The 14,681-nt window shown below is 34.5% G+C and overlaps 1 protein-coding gene across 5 annotated transcripts in view; it reads left to right on the top strand.

Moving 5' to 3' along the window:
- MDFIC (MyoD family inhibitor domain containing) overlaps nt 1–14,681 on the top strand; it is a 212,157-nt gene that overhangs the window by 120,116 nt on the left and 77,360 nt on the right. The window lies entirely within an intron of this gene.

The raw sequence follows: 14,681 nt of genomic DNA, 5'->3' as shown, positions 1-14,681 counted from the left end.
GAGATTTTTGAGAGAATTTTAAGTTAGATAATTAGAAACATTCTGGAATGTTACAGTAGTCAAGCAGTGAGAATCGCTACTGTTTATGACTTTGGTCTGGAGCTTAAATTTCAAAATTGAAAAGCAAACAGATTTTTCTTGGCTACCATACTGATGGATTTGTGGCTGCAGCAGTGGCCAATTGATTTTCTAGGGAAAGAAGGGTGGTGTTTGACAATAACACTAACTGCATAAGACAAGTCACTGGGAATGCCAAGAAAGTTTTCTCTGATCCACACCTGAGAAGGCAAACTACTTAGATCTTTTAGAACTACAAGAGTGAAATTAATATTAGTATGCTTTGTGATTTGATTTGCTAAATTAAAGTGAATTATAAATAATATATTTTCACTTGATTAATTCCATTTATATTGAAATTCTAGGCAGATTCTGTGACAGTCAAGATCTAAGTAGTATGTAATCAACTTTTCGAGTTGTGTGTAGTGGTAAAAAAAAATTCAGTGTAATAACACTGAATTTTTGTTTATTTGTTGTGTTCTTGTTTTGCTCTAGATTTTAGGCATGGATTGAAAAAACAAGAATGTTTCTAATTATCTCTTGAGGTATCTTAAAGTTCACTTGTTGGTATAGGAGGTCCTAGTGTAGCTACTCCCATCACCTGATGCACATCAGTAACTCTTCTGTAGCTTTATAATTTGAGAGTGGGTATTCAGAGTGGATACTCATAGGGTCAAAAATTTAGAACTAAAGTTAGAGGTCCTGCAATTTCCACTCAATCATTTTACAGGTAAGGAGACTGAGTCACAGAGAGATCAGCTGACTTTTCCATGGTCACACAGCTGGCATGTATCAGAAACTGGAATTGAACTAGACCTGAGTCTTCTCAACTCCAAGTTATTTTTTCCATGCATTATGTTTTGCTGCTTCTTGCTAAATCATCAGGCTCTCTAAAATAGTCTGTATTCAATGGAGTGTCAAAATCCTATAGAATTTTGTTCTATGTGTTTTTGCTAATTCAAGCCAGTAGAACAACTAGACTTAGATTTTTACTACTTGTGTCACTTGACCAATGTTGAATAATATCAATTTAGAAATGTCTGTATTGCAGATTTCTATTTAGACAATGAGCAGATTTGAATTTAATAATCTTTTTAGTTGACTCAACTAAACCATCAATACTAAATTTTTCATTTAGTCATTTCACTTGTGTCCAACTTCATGACTCCATTTAGGGTTTTCTTGACAAAGTTACTAGAGTGGTTTGTCATTTTCTTCTTCAGCTCATTTTACAGATAAAGAAATTGAGGCAAACAGAGTTAAGTGACTTGCACATGGTCACATAGCTAAGAAGTGTCTGAGGACAGATTTTTTTTTTTGAATCCCTAATACTGACTTTATTGTGGCATGAAAAAATAGACTTTAATGAGAAATAATCAAAAGCAATACTTACAGAAATCATTCAAAGCATCAAAAGAAATTCAAAGCAATTCCTAAGCAAAATATCATGTCATTTTACCAGTTTCCTTTCCCTATCTGAAACTGCTTTCAAGGTAATTTAAAACTCTAAGGCTAGACATAGAATATATGAATATTTTAAAGTAATTAACATAGATGTTTTTGTCTGTGCTATATCAAACATTCCTTTGGCATAAAAAAGAATGGTAAGTAATTAATATCCTGTTTGAATTAATTATAAGTTCCTTGAACAAAAAAAAATTGCACTAAACTTTCTCTACAATGCCCACAACATGCATCTTGTTCTCCTAATCCTGGGGTATTTTTCTTTCTTTTTTTTTTTCAATTAAAGCTTTGTATTTTTCAAAACATATGTGTGGATAATTCTTCAACATTAGTCCTTGCAAAACTCTGTGTTCCAATTCTGCCTCCTCTTTCCTCATGCCCTCCCTAGATGGCAAGTACTCCAATATATGTTAAACATGGTAGAAATATATGTTAAATCCAATATATGCATACATATTTTTATAATTATGTGCCACACTAAAGAAAAAGTGAAGCAAAACAAAATGCAAGCAAACAACAAGAGGAGTGTGAACCACGCTCAGTTTCCACAGTCCTCTCTCTGGGTGCAAGAGGGCTTTCTTCATCACTGAAAAAATGGAACTGGCCTGAATCATCTCATTGTTCTGTCCATCAGCATTGATCATCTTATAATCTTGTTGTTGCCGTGTATAATGATCTCCTGGTTCTGCTCATTTCACTCAGCATCAGTTCATGTAAGTCTCTCCAGGCCTCTCTGAAATCATCCTGATTGTTTCTTACAGAATGATAATATTCATAGCATTCATATACCATAATTTATTCAGCCATTCTCCAATTGATGGGCATCCACTCAGTTTCCAGTTTCTTGCCATTACAAAAAGTGAGGCCAGATTTGAACTCGGAAATGAGAACCTCCCTGAACAATATCTACACTGTTACCTAGCTTCGCATAAGTATTAATTTAGGTTAGTCCAATGACATGCTCTTAGGATCATGTATACTTAGAAAAATGAATAATTTCATGACAGATACCACAGAGATATTTTGCCCCTGATTTTCTGTAATTCTGCCCATTTATGACTGCAGAAAAAACAGGAAGCACTGAAATGATTGAGCTAGCTGGAAAATTGTTGAGGATGAAGGTCAACTACTGAGATTATTATGGACTCCTATTTGTGGGTAACATTTTTTAGTGACACATCAGACTTAGGCCAGTACCCTTGTTAGCTTAGGTTCAATACTGATATAAAATAAATACTTAGAGGTCACTGAATAGAAGGTTAGAATATAAAATATATTCAGCAAGAATATTGTAGCACTTAGCTACAATAGATGTGGTCTCCTTCATTTCTGTCTTGGAAATAAATATGTCTAGTTAACAGGGCTGAGTATGGTAATTTGGGAGGTGTTGGGACATCCACCAAATCTGAAGAGTGCATATCCATATAATCTATTTGAGCATATTTTTATGGCCTTTTAATTTTGTGCTTTGAGGGGGTTTATTCCTAAGTGGTGGATTGAACCTTTGGTGGAAAGTTCAGTGGAATAGATTCCAAGATCTCTTCCAACTCATTCTATTCTATGATTCTATGAATAATAGCTACCACTGCCTCATAAAAATGTCCCTTATTGCCACTGTTAGAAAAGGCCTACTCTACGGGAAGGCCCAGAGCTTTGTGGAAATTTTAAGTTGCTGAAATAGAATGAATATATATGGCAGTACTTGCCAATTATTGTAGAATCCAGTGTTTACTACTATTTTCATTTTTCTAACTAAGAAATTTAGGCATCTAGAGCAATTTGTGTTAATTCAAAATCAGGCAAAGTTTTCATTGCCTTGTATCTTATGTCTTCTCCTCTATGATGACATATAACTGTTGCTAACTTCTTTTTTAAAGAGACTAATTTACCTTTAAAAGAAGCTCAATGTACATGCCTTTTTTTTTTTTTTTTTTACCACAACTATGGGGTCATATACATTATCCAGAGTTTAGCTCCAGAGAAAGGTAGAGGAAAGAAATGGGGATAAAAAGACCTAAGGAATTTTGGAGGAGATCAGATGAAAGAGCTACAAAATTGTAGTAAATGTGGAGTGAGGAATTTAGTCTATGGAAAACTCTATTTAATCTGAGAGCTTTAAGATTACAGAATTGTAAATTTTTTCTACAATCTATGTCCCAACTTTATTTCCCCAAAGATCACTATTGCAAGAATAAAATAAGTCAAAAACTTAAGTTACTAAAATCCAAGAAGTTTGCTGTTTTTCGTGAAACACAAAAAATATGGCAATGAATAGAACCAAATTGCAGTACATTATTTCACATGCATTTAAACTTGCTTCAAAATATATATATATTGCAAGGTATTTGCTGAGAATATGATACATTTGGAAGAGTACTGGCTTTGGAGAGAATCTTCATTCATATCCCCAACCTTTTCATTGTTTGTGTAACTTTAGGTAGGTTACTTATTCTTCTCAGTTTGAAGAAGCAGATTTAAATTTGCAGCTAAATTCTCAGTAAACTTCAAGCAAAGAATAGGAGCAAAATTCTGTAGTTAAAAGATTCTTGATGTTATTACAAGATACACAGAATTTGAGGCTGATACTTCACTAACTGTGTGACCAAAGACAAGTCACTTGATTTAAATATAATGTAGTATAGGCCCTTCCCATTTCCTAAAGACATTTTGAGTGGAAATGCTTTGTCAACATTACGTGTTTTATAAATGTGAGTTATTGTTACATAAACCTTTTTTGTCTTTTGAGTAGCTGATAGAGCTTGGTGTTGTATTACTAAAGCATTTATAGCATTTGCCTTGTTTCACAGTGACAGTCATTGTTAGAATTGCATAGTTAGATTTACAGTTCTCATCTCTTAAATGGCTCTTGGGAAAAGTTGTGAACTGAACAACAACAGAAATTATCCTCAATTTATCCTGTTTGTATGTTGCATGTATTTAATTTTTTATGTGTTGTCTCTTTCCCAGTAGATTACTTCTTTCTTTGTAACCCCAGAACTTAGCACAATGCTTGGCACATAGTAGATGCTTAATTGGATGTTGAAGGGAATCATTACCAGCAGGTTATAATAGGACTCTCTGAATTGCAAGGTAGGGCAGCTGACAAATATTTAAAAACAAAACAATTTTTTTTTGCTTATAAATATCATAAACCAATTGTTACTTTTTTTTGTCCTGATTGTCCATACATCAATAATTATTGTATGTATGTTCCATTTCCACAATGCACACATAGCAATCTGTTATCCTGTGGTAAAAACACTACTTTTAAAATAAACTCTCACAATAGAGTATTTTTTACAAATTTCATATTTCTAGTTAGTTTTCCCTTTTTCTTGCTCCCTGACAGTAAAAATGCATCTTTTACCCAAGGATTCCAAAGGAATGGTTGCTTAAAACTTGACTTTCCCCCTTTTGGCCTTCAGCATTCAGAACTGCTGGCTGTCCCCGAATAACATAACATCTCTCTCAACAGAGCAGTCAGGGAGCATGTGTTTCCCTCTTCCTTTTAGCATCTAGCACATTGTAAGGACCCAATAAATCTTTTACAGCAATAATAGACCCTGGAAAGAAGGCTCTGGCTCATTGTTGCTCCAGAAGAGGAGGGAGCAGGGAGTAACATCTGTAGTGAGTCAGGATGGAGTTGGCTCTAGTTTACGGGAGCCTTATGGTGGCTCCCTGAGTGGAGAAGAGGCGGACAGCTGGCTCTCACAGAATTGGTTCTAGTGCTCCCGCCACGGTGCTGGATGGTGGGACCATCAGAAAAAAGAAAGAGGCAAGAGTGTGGGAACATTTTCAAATGAACTACCCACTCTATTTTCCTTGCTTCCATGGAATCAGTACAGACAGCTGCAGAGCCAGGAGGAGTTCTTTCCCACTGGTTGACAGAACTTTCTCCTCTTTCCTTTGAGGGGTGGGTAAGTAGGATTGGCAGCTTACCTCTCCATTCCTCCAGATGCTGGCTGCCCTCCTTCTTAGACTCCTTTAGGAGATAATTTATATAACGGACTGTTAGCTTCATGTGCTGTGGTTGTTTTTGATTTAGTTTTTTGAGAACTGAGCTCTGGAAACTCCAGGGAGTGGTCGCTTTGGAAATTGTTCTCTAATTAAAGGGTGTACCTCTAAGGCTATATAAGCTGAGCTTTTTCCAAACTGTTGTCAACTCTAACCTTGACCTACATGGACCACCCACTTGTGGGTCATGATTGGTTCATAGAGATATAAAGATGGCTTACCTCTGGAGTAATACAAATTGTTTCCAATTAGAATTAGGGACCAGTGAAAGTAATAAAATATATGGAAAGTTTCTACTAATTAGTATAATTAAGTTGAAAAATGAGTTTACCCATTCAAGTTGAGAAATATTTCATCATCAAACTAGGGAAGAATTAAAAATTGCTATAGAGTTTTTGTTGAGAAGTCATATATATCAAAACCCTATTTTAGTGCTAATGATTTCAGTATATATTTGAGAAAACTTTTTTTATTTGAATTTTAAATTCAGAAGATAGCGTTTCATATTTGACATTTTGTAAAAAAATCATGATTTTCAGATATAGGATACCTGAACAAAAGCAAAAATAACTTGATACACATGAAACCTTACACTTTTTTCTTTCAGAATACCTAGCATATATTAATATTATTTAAATTATAGAACTTTGCCTCATATTAAAGACAAAATTTTTGACCTTGTAAAATAAATGCTGCTGTGAGATGTCCATTTCAATTAATGCTAATTTTTCTAATAAACCCATCATATGCATAAAAAATAGCCAACTTTGCTTTTAAAAATTAGAACAGAGATGGAATTAAGAATAATATTTAAATCTTGCTCTTTTAGGGGATTATTTATATATGTATGTATATATATTTATACATATACACATCAGTGCACATACATGTCTTTTGCATTTGAGTATTTTTTTTTTTTTTTTTTTTTTTTGACCAGGCTGGTGATTTCAGTGGTTAAGAGAACTCCTAGTGTGCTTGGGGCTCTTGGGATGTGAGGTCTGACTGTAGCTTAGGTCAAAAACTCCAATTTCTTGGCTTCTCTACCACTTCTACTCTAAGATAGGGGATACTGAAATGTTATTTGGCTTGCTCATGGTCCTGTAGTTGTTAGGTATCTGTGGCAGGATTTTGACCCTCCTTGCTTTAAGGGCAGTCCCCTCAGACCGGCTTCTTGAGTGAAATTCTCCTGTCCAAAGGGGCTTTGAGTCTCAATTCTAGTACTCTTTTATAAAAATTTTTACTATTTGCTATGTCTTTGGACATTTCCTTTATACAAATGATTTTTTTTTCCTTAGGCACTTAGGGTTAAATGACTTGCCCAGGGTCACAAAGCTAGGAAGTGTTAAGTGTCTAAGAACAGATTTGTACTCAGGTTCTCCTGACTTCAAGGCTAGTGCTCTATCCACTGCAACACCTAGCTTCCCCTATACAAATGATTTTTAATTCTAAATGTTATCCACTACTTCCAGACTGTTTCTTTAGATTCTGTTCTGTTGGAATTTTTGCTAGGTTTAACTGTTTAGCTCAAAAAGTTCTGTCCTTTTTTACTTTACAGAATTCTCATATTACAAAGCTGAGAAAGTCAACATGCCATAGTTAGATTGAAATCTTTATCCTCTGACATCCATTCAAAATTGCCCTAACTTTATGAAGCTATTGTATTATGAGGTGGTGGTTGTTGTTGTTGTTGTTGTTTTTTGATCACCCCACATGATGCCTTTCTCATGGTTTTTCCTGTTTCCTCTTAAGGAATCTTTACTGTTAGTATTGCTTTATTAATTGGAAAATCTGTTATCATTTTCATTTTCCCTTGCCAGCTTGACCATTGGATCTCACTGTAATGAAACATGTCAAAATTTTGTTAAGCAACTACTTTCTGGAAAATATCTTGAATAAAAGAGATTCGTATATTTTGCTGATCATATGTGTGATTATTGTGCTAGAAATTAGTATATGGAATAATTTGCTGGAAATTTTGATATATAGGAAATGCTCATTTGAATTTTAGAAGGTTTCAGCATTATTGATGCCTTTTGTCTGCAATTATTTTACTATTTCCCTTCTGTCAAAGAAAAACAAGTAAGCAAAAAAAAAAAATTCAACCCACCAACTAATGTACAAAATATCAGAGCTTGTCCTAGTGATCTTCTTTGTTTCAACTGTGAGAGGCAACATATGTTTCATTAGCTGTTAATCCAGGACAAAAGTGTCAGGCTCAGATTCATTTCTATTTGAGTTTGTTACCACTGCTCTAGGACATTCATTGATTTTTTTTTAACTCCTCAGAATTCAGCTTCATTTCAATGATCTTTATATCAAAATTATTATATCTTGGTTCTGTTTATTTTGCTCTGCATCAGTTTTCATGAAGATATTTCCACAATTCTATGAATTCTCTTTATGTGTCATTCCTTAATGTACAATGATATTTGATTACATCCAGAGGTATTTTTTTAGGCATTCTTTAATCAATGGGTGTAATATTCTTTTTCTCTAGATTGTAATCATTCTCTGGGAGCAGATCCTTTGGGGAGCTTCTGGAGGCTGCTTCCTTTCAGTTCAGTTCAATAATCTCAAAATGCAGCCAGGAGGCTTTCCAAATCTTATCTCCAGATCCTTTATTTTCTACTTCAAGCCTTGTCTCTTTCACTTGGGGCTAGCTTTCTTAGAGGTCTCTCTCTCTCTCTCTGATTCCCAAGAGCTCTTGTCTGAGTGTCTCCATCCAGCATGAAAGTTGAAGTTATCATGAATCAGACTCTGCCTCCGAGCGTGGGATTGTGGGTTTCCCAGAAGTCAATCCTAGTTGTGAATCTCCCAAAGTCCTCTCCTTTGAAGTCCCCTGAAGTTCTCCCAGGAAGTCCTCTCCTTGACTGAATCCAGACTCTGACTCTCCACACTGAATCCTGGCTCCTTATATCCTCCCAGAGAATGGGCTTGTGGGTACTCCCTGGGCTTGTGGGAGTCCTTAAAAGTATGCTCTCTTAAAAGTTTGAATCTCATGGAATTCTAGTAAATACATTACTGAACTAGAGAACTGTTAAGTACCATGTTAAATTAGATAATTACTGTCTCTATCCATTCCAGTTACTTAGCACCTTGTAAGAATCCTAACAAAATGGGTATGGAACTTTGAAGTTTATTAGTATCACAAAGAGTGCTATGAATATTTTGGTATGTTGGATACAATGGTATTTGTTTTTTTAACCTCCTTGGGGATATAGGTCCAATAGTGAGATCGCTACATCAAAAATTATAAACAAGTTTTTTCAATTTTATATAGACTGGAAAATCTAGAAAGTTGGACCATTTCCTATCTTTACTATCAATCACATTTTAAAGTATGTTTGAACAAAAACATTAATTGCTCTCCTATATTATTATTCTTCCAATACATAAGAAAGAAAAAAGATGATAATAGAAGGATGAGGGTTGGGGAGAGAAGATGAGAAGAATATAGTATTTTGCCAGCTTCACTAATCCTGTTTGATTGGCTGTTGATAATTTAGAAGGAAGGCAGGTCCTAAGTTTTACTCCTTTTCTGCTCTTCCTGTCCCACTTTAACTTCTCCTCCTAACATCCCTAATAATTCAACATATGTGTGGAAGATTCTAAAAACACCATTTGTGTGTGTGTGTGTGTGTGTGTGTGTGTGTGTGTGTGTCTACAGAAACATATTCTCTGATGTTTACTAATTATATTAAGATACTATACTAATCCTAAATAGAGAAACTGTTTTGGACTATGTTGGGAAGTACTTGCATACTTGCATGACAAATTTTAGTGTGCTTTAAAAGTTTTCTGATAAGTTCAAAAAGAGTTTATTTAGAAGTTTTAAAATCAGGCTTTAGGGCATACAGATATGCCAGTGTAAATTATTATAGTACTCCCTAGTCACATCTTTATTTTTCCCTTTTAATGTTAAACAAAGTACTCTACAAATGCTTGTATTTACCACTGCCCTAATGATTCATTTCTCCCCCTTTTTTGTTTGTCTACCCACTGCTCCTTTTTATACAGATAATCTTAAGGGTGTGTTTTTTTACAAAGTGTTTCCAGCTGTTAATTTTCCATTTCTTTTCCTTCCTTCTCACCTCCTTTTCTGACTTTCTTTCCTTTCCTTTCCCCTTTTTGGTGTTTGTAATCCTACTGTGCACTTATTTAAAATTGGTGTTCAGTTCAACAGATTTCAGGAAATGAAATTCATTACAATTTTAGAGACTCTTTTTAGTAATTAGTTTGTTCCAATATTTAACTTCACTTGTCTGGATTTGTAAACTTGACTTTGCCTCAAGAATGTAATGGGGTTGTGAAATGGTAAGCTGTATACAAACTAATCTGGCAAATGATAGTGGTTCAAATTGTACTAACAAGGAATATGCTTTCAGGTCACATGCCTAATTTTCATCTCTCCATGACATCCTGATTTAAAAAAAAATCATCTTCTATAAGCTTCCATAGTGTCCCGATTAGTTACTAAATTTAATTACAACTGGTTTTTACTTCAATTCAGCACACTATTTTATGTAGATCTTTCTTTGAAATCCTATTCTGATATCTAATTCTGCATGAAAGTGAGTTTGTAATGTTTTTAAAAATTAAATTTTATTGATCTCTTGTTTTTCTGTGACCACAATTTCTCAATCTATCCCCTCATATACCTACTAAGCAATACACTAACAAATATATATTTTTAAATAGGAAGAAAAAGAAGTTGATTAAAACTAACATATAGCGTCCTCTCTGCAAAGTAGAGAAAGAGGTTCATTTTATCTTTTCATTCAGGGTTTAGCTTAATTCAGTGCTAAGCTTAATTTGTTCTTGCTTTTGTTTCTGTTTACATTGTTAAAGTCATCTGAATTTTGAAAGACTGTTCAAGAAGCCAAACTTTAGTAGGCCTTACTAAATTGTAAAGGCTTCATTCATGTATTGACAGGCTTATATGTCTGTTGTCCAAGAACCACTTTGATGTAGCTCAAGGTGGAAAAAAAATCATCAGCGGAAGTTTGGTTCTTAGATGACAAGTTTTTGGGCTCTGGTGATTCATCAAACATGGAGCAATGGTGAGTACCCATATGTGGCCCTTTATAAATATCAGCAAAGCATTGTCTTAAGAATTACAAAAGAAAGAAAGGGAGGAAGGAAAAAAGAAAGAAAGGAAGGAAAGACAGACATAGTCCTTGCTGTAAAGAGTTAACAAAATAATAGGCACAATTCACAAATAACATAATGAAAAATTGAACATGAATATTTCACTAGAGATAGAGTGAATTTCATAGTCCATGACAGAAGAAAATTTTAGTTTAGGAGGGCATCAGAAAACTTTATGGAAACAGTAGCATTTGAATTGCCTCAGGTATCTTTTTATTTTTTATTTTGTAAAATTTTTTGGTATCTTTTATCATTTACCTTAAACACACACACACACACACACACACACACACACACACACACACATGCTTATTGCTATCAATCTGTCATGTTTGTCCTTAGATGACTCAGGAAGATCGAGTCTGATGAATTTGAGCATCTTTGCTTCACTTAAACCCAATTCATGGGCAAGTCAAGTCATCACCCATGATGTTACTGGTCCTCTTCAAAAATTAAGACCATTACTACCAACTTTCACCACCACCACCATCACCACTACAACTGCAACCATCCATTTTTTATTAGTATCTTAATCCTTTCCTAACCTAGTAATTTGTGATGCAATCATGATGAGGAGCTATTTTTGTTACCTCAAAGTATTATAACCAGTGCCAAAGGGAAATAAATTATGTTGACAGTATTTTGGGAGAAAGGTGCCATAGGAAAAGTAGGAAGAACTTGACTCCCTTTATCTTTCTGCTGTGCATGCTTGCCAATCAGGGAAAGAAGGATCAGTGGTAATAAGAAATTGTAGTAATGCTTTTGAGCCTCAGGGAAGATGGATATTCAGGGAAGCTTATGGAGTTTGGTGAGAATTCATGTTTGGTAGATCTTGAAGTGCTGGAGATGACTGCTGTAATCTTTAAAGGTTCTCAGCCCTCTAGTCCCAAATGCCACACACTCTCTGAATTTAGATAAAAGTTTGGAGAACATTTTACATAGAGTAAGCTTTGCATTATAATATAGTCTAAATATACATTTAAAAAAAATTGACTCCTAAAAGTTATCTGTGTTGATCCTTCTGGGGAATCTCTTTAGAATACTTTCAGATTCTGGTATTAGAGGGTGAAAATTGCATTAAGTGTGTCATAGAATGTGCCCGGGAAATAAGTGGGTGGAAAAATTCTCTCCGTTTTGGAACATTATTTAATTAAATACATTTTCTCTGGTACTTTGAGACCTTGGCATTGTGAAATTTAAGAAACAAAGTAAGATTCCCACAGATTCAAATTGTCATAAATAATTGATTAATACCAATGCAATCATAATAAGATTAAATGAAGTCTGTGCTTTCAAGCATTCATTGCTGTCCATCATTCCCCATCTTTAATATTGCTCTTTTTCATAAAATAACATCTATGTAGGGGGCCTTCTTTGGGGATTAAAAGCTTCATTTTTTACTGTTTTTCTTATATCCCTTTAAGTATCCTAGAGACCTACTATAATGGGTGTCTCATGAAACAGAAAGCTTTTTGAGAACCTATTGCCATCATTTTAACTTCTTAGAGTTCATTGGTGAAATCGAATTCTTGCTATCACTCTTTTCCTACAATAAATATTTTATTTTCTAGTATTTAACTACATATGAATAAATACTACTGTATTGTAGAGATGGAAAGGAATTGCCTAGTGATTTTGTTGGCATAGGGAATTTCTGATGTGGATACTCTGTACCAGAACTATTGGCATTCTCTATACAATTTAAAGTCTTAAAGAGTTCCTGAGAACAGTAGATAATTGAGTTACTCACATGTCAAGCACTACATATCAGGCAGAACTCAAATCCACAACTTCAAAAATGTAAGCAATACTTTCTCATACTGTGAAATTAAGACCAAATATAATTATTTAATTATTTATCTATTTGTTTGTTTGTTTATTTATATTGAGAGCATTTCCATTTTGACTACATTTTTTAGCCTTGAGTTTTCTTAGGAATATAAGGCCATAAACTGAGATCTGGAAGGGAGTGAAGAGACCAAGCTAGTCTAAACCCTACTTAACAGATGAAGAAAATGAGACTGACTGAATTGTCTAAGATCGCATAGGTGGTAAAGATAGCATTGATTCCAAGCTCAGCACTCTTTCTACTATATCAATGTTTTTAATAAAAAAATTTTGTTTTATAAAACTGATTTTTAAAATGTTGTAGATTTGGAGATAAATGATTTTTTTTTTTTACTTAAAATCAAATAGATAAACTTCTGAATATATAATATTTTTTAGGGACAATTCTTCAATGCATATTTTACATAGTATCTACTACTTTTATAATATTTTCTTCTGGAACAAAATGTCATAGAGTGAAGGATAAAGAATTCAGTTCAGCGCCTATGATAAATGGTGGGGTTACAAGAAAAGGTAAAGGATAGTTCCTGCTCTCAGAGATTACAATCTAATGGGGGAAATAATATGCAAATATATATATGTATATATCCATATTCAGGAAAAATAGGAAATAATTAAAAGAGAGAAAGCACAGTAATTAAGAAGGGATAAGGAAGGCTTTCTGTAGAAGGCAGGATATTAGTTGGTATGTAAATAGGAGACAAGGAGTTCAGTAGTTGGGGTGGAGGAGGGAGAATGTTCCAGGTGTAGAGAACAGCCAGAGCAACTATCTGGAGTTTAGAGATGGAATGTCTTTTTCATGGAACTGCCAAGAGGTCAGTGTTACTGGATTGCAGTGTACTTTTGGGGGGGAGTAAGGTCAGTAAGTAAGTCAGTAAGTAATTAAGTAAGAAGATAGAAAGGTGGGAAGGGACGAGTTTATGAAGGGCTTTGAATGTCAAACAGAGCCTTTTTATATTTGCTCCTGGAGGCCATAGAAACAAGTGGAGTTTATTGAATCGAATGAGTGGGGGTATGTATAATAACATGATTAGACCTGATCAAGGAAATTGTTCTATATTGTATTCTAAAGTTAGGAAAATCACATTGTGGCTGAATGGAGGATGGATTAGAGTGGGAGAGACTTGAGGCAGGGAGATTCATGAGCAGGCTTTTGCAGTAATCAAAACATCAGATAAGGAAGGGCCTGCACCAGAGTGGTGGGTGGCGGTGTCAGAGGAGAGAAGGGAGCATATTGGAAAGAATTTGTAAATGTGGAATCAACAGACCTGGCAAAAGTTTGAATATGGAGGCAAAAAGGGCTTTTGGGGTGAGAGATAGGGAGGAATCCAGGATGGCTCCTAGATTTCAATCCTAAGGGGCTATTCATTTCTTTAAAGCAGGAGGTTGTTTTTTTTTTTTTGTTGTTGTTGTTGTTGTTGTTGTTTTTTGAGGCTGGAGTTAAGTGACTTGCCCAGGGTCACACAGCTAGGATGTGTTAAGTGTCTGAGACCAGATTTGAACTCTGGTCCTCTTGAATTCAAGGCTGGTGCTCTATCCACTGTGCCACCTAGCTGCCCCCAAAGCAGGAGTTTTTAAACTGGGATCCCTAAAATAGATTTTAAAAATATGTATTTTAATAACTTTCAGTATATTTATTTTCTTTGTTATTCTACATATTTTATTTTGTGCATTTAAAACATTATTCTCAGAATGGTTCATTAGGCTTTACCAGACTACCAAAAGGGACCATGGCACAACAAAAAATTAAGAATTCCTATTTTAAAGTCTAAACTTCTTTGAAACTCATTTACAATATGAAGATAGTCCTGCTACAAGTTCTCCTGATTATCAGGTACCAGATTAAATTTGGGGTGCAGTTAATTGTCCACTGATTGAAAGAGGGGAGTGAATTAATTCTTCAAGTCTTAATACTAAATAGTAAGCACCAGAATTATCTGTTGGATTTTTATATAAATGTAGTAGACAGAGGTAGTGGGATGATGAATAGAAAGCAGATATCAGGAAATCCTGTATTCAAGTCCTACCTTTGACATATACTATGTGACCCTGAGAAATTTTTTCCTCTCTCAGGGAACTCTAGGTTCTAACTTTCTGGGTTTTTTTTTTTGTTTTTTTTTTTTTTGTTTTGTTTTTTTTTTTTTTTTGGT

This window comes from Sminthopsis crassicaudata, chromosome 5 (genome assembly GCF_048593235.1).
Source record: "Sminthopsis crassicaudata isolate SCR6 chromosome 5, ASM4859323v1, whole genome shotgun sequence".
NCBI classification, from domain to species: Eukaryota; Metazoa; Chordata; class Mammalia; order Dasyuromorphia; family Dasyuridae; genus Sminthopsis; species Sminthopsis crassicaudata.
Note: the sequence above shows the minus strand (reverse complement) of the source record. Positions and strands in the feature narration are given on the sequence as shown.